General features: G+C 43.0%; 1 long non-coding RNA gene across 1 annotated transcript; it reads left to right on the top strand.

The window, feature by feature from the left end:
* Window positions 1-2,422: 2,422 nt before the first annotated feature.
* On the top strand, window positions 2,423-4,699 carry LOC125913634 (uncharacterized). Its single transcript, XR_007455059.1, has 3 exons — window positions 2,423-2,507; window positions 3,638-3,726; window positions 4,514-4,699. It is a non-coding gene; the product is annotated as an uncharacterized LOC125913634 (long non-coding RNA).
* Window positions 4,700-5,587: the final 888 nt, after the last annotated feature.

The raw sequence follows: 5,587 nt of genomic DNA, 5'->3' as shown, positions 1-5,587 counted from the left end.
AGTGTCTCTGTTCCTGAGAGTTTGGCAGGGATCTACAGAAAACGTATTTCTTTGGAAGGTCTTTGTGCACCACTACCTAAATTCTGCATATCACACTATTGAGAAATGACTCTATGTTTCCCCCTAACCTAAGCCCAGCTGAGCCCTAAGATGCAAATGGCAATTGACCTCTGGCCCCTAAAGCAGCCCTCTCCTTTCCCCCCATGATGACTCTGCATGGATTTCAGGAAGTGTCATGTGAAAATAACACCTTCAAACCAGAAGCAAAAGGAACTGGAAGGCTTTTGCAGGAAGCATAATATAAAGAAGGTGGAGGCTGGGAGCTCAAAAAAAAAAAAAAAAGAAGCAATCACAGGGAGGTTTTGTTTTTTTCTTTCAAAATGATTTTTGATGGCACATAGTTACTTTTATTTGTTCCCTGACTTTGAGAGGCTGAGAAGTAGCAGTCTTATTTTGAATATCTATTGTTACTCCTGAGATTTTATGCAGAATAGAAAGGATTGTTTTGAACAGTTTCTCATGGACAAGTGGAAGCTGTACCCTCGCTGCAGATGATTCATCCAGGAGAAACGATATATAAACAAGACTGCCTGCCTGGAAAGCGGATGGGAGGGCGGGAGGGTGAGGTATTTCAGAAGGGGCTTTTTACTCCTATGCCAGCGAATGATAAAAGCTAGCTCTTGAAATAGCAGGGGTGCTGTGGAATGGAGGTGTCAGAAAGTTTTACAACCTTACATCTCATAGTTAATATCAGAAAAAGCACTTCTTAAATCTCAGACTAAGACCAGGTGCTTTCTCACAGTCATGGTGTATTGCTAGGTTGATTCAATCTTCAGCCCTGTCCTGTGAGTGTGATGTGAAAAAGCATGGGCTCTGAAAGCTGATGAAGCAGAGCAGGGTGAGGCTGAGAAGCACCCAGGCTGCAAAATGTTAGGAGGCACCTATTCTCAGCATCATACAAGTGTACGGTCAGCATTTGCATGACTCTCAGAGTGAGAGCCTCCTTCAATTTGCACCTAGGGTGCTTCTCTGGCCTCATCGAGTCCAGGCTCTGGAACTGAGTTAGAATCAGGGCTCCATCACTTATTGGAGGTATAACCTCAGAGAAGCAATTGTAATTAGGCTTGGCTATAACAGAAAAACCCAAAACAGGGGGTGGCTTTAACGGGTAAAAGCTTATTTCTCTATTACATAAAAATATAGAGCAATACAGGGGCACCTGGGTGGCTCAGTCAGTTGAGTGTCTGACTCTTGATTTCGGCTAAGGTCATATCCCAGGGTCCTGGTATTGGGCCCTGCATGTATGGAGACTGCTTGGGATTCTCTCTCTCTCTCTCTCTCTCTCTCTCTGTCCCTTTCCCCTGCTCATACTCTCTCTTTCTCTCTCTCAAATAAAAAAAAAAAGTAGAGAGAGAACAATATAGAGGAGGGCTAACATAATGTCTCTGTTACATAAGGTCACCAGAACCTGCCTTCCTTCTAGCACATTGTCCTGCCATTCCTGTGTTTTAGTCCTCATGATCCGAAAGGGCAGGCCTGAAGGTTCAAGATGGAGACATCCGTGTTCCAGGAGGCAGGATGGAGGAAGGTGCATGAACCATGTGGACACATTACTCACTTGAAAAAAAATCAATAATATGACAATGACAAAAACATAGATCAGACTTTTAAAAACCCAAATAATACAAAAAATAAAATCTTTTATTTTTTGGATTATTAAATCATCTGTAATTGTTACTTCTATCGATGTCACTCCAAATTCTCAACATTAGCATCCAGTTTATTATAACCGGGCCACAGTCTCGCTCCCTGCAACTGAAAATGTTTCCAGGTGGACCCCTTCTTATGCATCTTCATGAAATGTCCCTAAAGCCATAGCTTTGGGAATAGGAGAATTACCCAGAGTGTGAAGGTAGACATCCTTGTATTTGCCTACCCAGCATTCATTCCCCATTCTGGTAGTCACACCCCAGTTTCGCTTTGGGATACTGCTGGTTCCTATTCCTTGTAGATTTGGTAGAAACTATTAATTGGGCTTCAGGTGGGAAGGCGTAGAAATGTAACGCAAGCCAGAACAATAGCCTCTCTCTTTCTCAGGAATTTGTCTCTTGAGTAGAGACAGAAAAAGCACAGTAATATGATCAGGGACCATTTTTTCTAGCAGAGGCATGGATATCAAAGTCCTTGAGCTGCCCTGGACGCTGTCTCTTCTGAAGTCTGACTGTTCAGTTAGTCCTTCAAATCTTGTTCATGATGCCCCATATCCTTCCAGTAAATCTTTATTTCCGTTAATTAGATTATGTTTTTGTTGCTTGCAACCCAAGAACCTTAAATGACACAAGTAGTTATTCATTTGTTCTACCTAAAGATTTGGAATTGTATAGGCTGGTCTGACTATTGTCACTCTGGCTTTTTCTTTTCCAGAATCTCCTGATGAGGCCACAAATGCCTCCGGCCACACACTTAGCCCTGCCCTGCTTCTGAGCCAAATGAAGTGGGAAATGAAGGTAGGATGTAGATTTAAACTGTCCCTCTTATATCTGGGTTTTAGTGATTAATAGGGCTGTTAAGACTAAGACCAATAAGGTGGTAAGCAGGATACCAGAGAGGAAGTCCCAGGGGCCAGGCTGAGGAATTACCTAGAAGGCACCAGTCCAAGGAAGGAAAAGGCCAACATGCTATGTAGACTTCACAAAACAAGGAGTGTTGCCTGTCTTATTCCCCACTCTATCCCTTGTACTAAAAGCCAAGTTTGGCCATGATAAGCACTCAGGAAATAGGTGCTGAGAGAAAGCAGTAGCATTAAGAAGGGCTGAGATTTGTGGTGGCAGAAACCAAGTGAAAGGGTGAGATCATCTCACAGAGGTGGAGAGAGGTCAGCAAGCAAGGGAGTACATACGTAGAGTTGAGGGTACGGAGGCGTTGGATTCTAAAGGTGCCAACCAAGGCAGTCACTGTGATGTTTGCTGTTTTTCCACCATAGTTCCTGTGTTCCTCTCTCTGCTATTTACCTCTCGTAACCAGAGTCAGCCCCAGAAAAAACCTATTGCTACCACCTTCGGCTTCTTCCCTCCTGTACCTGCAGCTCCCCCATGGTTTGGCCCAGCCCATCAGAATGACATTCCACCTTGGTCCCTTCTCTTGAGTGCTAATGCTTTCCCCTGTCCTAATCCCTAACGCGGGGTCTGGAGCTCTCATGCCCTGCCTTGCTCTTCCAAGTCCTCCTAAGACCAAAGACTCGCTCCATTTTTTTTTTTTTTTGACAGGTCCTTAAGGTGTGGCCACCGAGATCATGCTTCCTAAATGATGACGTGGTTACTAAAATCAGTAATGACAATATCTGACATTTATTGGACACATATAATGGTCAGCTCCCATTCAAAGCTTTTTCACTTTTATGAAGTGCTCACCGTAACCCCATGAACTGAGTGTTATTGTTATGGCACAGGCTGTTCGTTGCCTTCCCAGCCTTTACGCTCCCAGTCACAAATGTTAAAGACTACACATCACACACTGCCTTGTGACTAGGAGTGGCCAACGAAGTCTACATGGAAGTTGCTGGGTGAGCTTCAGAGAAAACTTTTTAAAGCAGGTAGGGTGTCTTTTTAAAGTTCTGATCTTTTTCTCCTTCCTCTAGGCTGGAATGTAGCCATGGCACCTGGAGGGCACCTCGTAACCATGAAGTGACTTTAGGACAGAAGCCACACACAGTGGTGGAGCAGAAAGGTAGAAGGGGCCTATGCTCCTGATGACTGGAGAGCTGCCCCACCTCTTTAGGCTTCTTTTATAGCAAAGGAAATAAATCTCTAACTTTTTATTTGGTTGTTCTATTGTATGTGACACAGTCTACTCCTGATTGATGAACTTCTTTCTTTTTTTTTTTCAATATATGAAATTTATTGTCAAATTGGTTTCCATACAACACCCAGTGCTCATCCCAAAAGGTGCCCTCCTCAATACCCATTACCCACCCTCCCCTCCCTCCCACCCCCCATCAACCCTCAGTGTGTTCTCAGTTTTTAAGAGTCTCTTATGCTTTGGCTCTCTCCCACTCTAACCTCTTTTTTTTTTTTTTTCCTTCCCCTCCCCCATGGGTTTCTGTCAAGTTTCTCAGGATCCACATAAGAGTGAAACCATATGGTATCTGTCTTTCTCTGTATGGCTTATTTCACTTAGTATCACACTCTCCAGTTCCATCCACGTTGCTACAAAGGGCCATATTTCATTCTTTCTCATTGCCATGTAGTACTCCATTGTGTATATAAACCAAAATTTCTTCATCCATTTGATGAACTTATTTCAATTAAATATTTAATATATATGGTGGGGCAGACATATATAGTGCTCCCCAAATATCTCCATGCCCCTCCATATTTCTCAGTTTCCCCTGCAGTTAGGTTGGGACGATGTCTAATTTTGAACAATGGGCTCAGAGCAGAAATGACATGTCACTTCTGTACTAATGCATTTTGGAGCCAGTGTGCCTTCTCCAATTCTCTCTTCCATGCTGTAGTAACCCTGGACGCCACTTGATAAGATGGAGGTATCACAGGATACAAAGAAATGGGATCCTTGAGTCACTGGATGTAGAAGAGCTCCCATGAACCTGCCTTTGGGTGAGACTATGGGTGAGTGAGAAATTAACTTCTGTTTTGCTAAGTCACTGAGAGTTCAGAGTTTATTTGTTACTGCAGCATAGGTTAACTGATCCTGACTAAATATGCCTCATTTTATAAACCAAGAGATTGAGTCTTTCAGCAGTTAAGTAACTTGCCCCAATCAAAGGGGCTACTTAGGAACCAAATCTATCTGACCACAAGAGCCAACCTCTGTGGTTTCCCATTCCCTCCTTGGCCAGTATTGGCCACGCTGGCATTCCTGATTCTGTTGGCTTCCTGTCATTTGCTTCCATTCAGGTCGGTTTTTTTCCTTTAGCATCTGTCCCTCTGACCTGCATAGACTAGAATGCCACATGCCCAAAGCTTAACCTGTGACACTCAGTTTATAGAATTACATCTCGTATTGTAATTCTTCTTGGAATTTATTTTGAATCTTGGCTGGTTGAGTTGGCCAATACTAAAAATGGTTGCTTAGCATCTGGCTTCTATTTGGTCCTTGGCTAAAACAAAACATTCACAGTTGATTTTCATCACCAGGTTTGTAGTATTTTCTGTTTTCTTTCCCGAACACAGTGAAGAAAAAGAAAGTGAGATGTGGCCATTATTCTGTATCTGAATTATCTAGCTTGGTGGATTGGAACAAGTTGCTCACAAGAAAAGCTCATGTATTCAACAGATGTTATGTTCCAGGGGCGTGATAGATTCTGGGAATGCTGGGAGAATTTTACCACACAGTCCTTACTTTAAAGGAGCGCCCAGTCTAAGGACCTGTGTAAATAAATAGAATGCAAAATAGTGTGATAAGCCCAAAGAGAATCAGCGTGTATCAGATGCAGTGGTGACACTAATGGGAAGATTGTCCTTTCTGACTGTTCTAATTCCCATAGGAAGAGGTTTTATGCCACAGCTGGAAGAGTTTTTCAGAGACTTCTGAGTACCGAGTGTTGTGCTAAGCATTTTCCATAAAT

Source organism: Panthera uncia, assembly GCF_023721935.1.
Source record: "Panthera uncia isolate 11264 chromosome C1 unlocalized genomic scaffold, Puncia_PCG_1.0 HiC_scaffold_4, whole genome shotgun sequence".
Taxonomy (NCBI): domain Eukaryota; kingdom Metazoa; phylum Chordata; class Mammalia; order Carnivora; family Felidae; genus Panthera; species Panthera uncia.
This window is presented reverse-complemented; position numbering and strand designations above follow the sequence as displayed.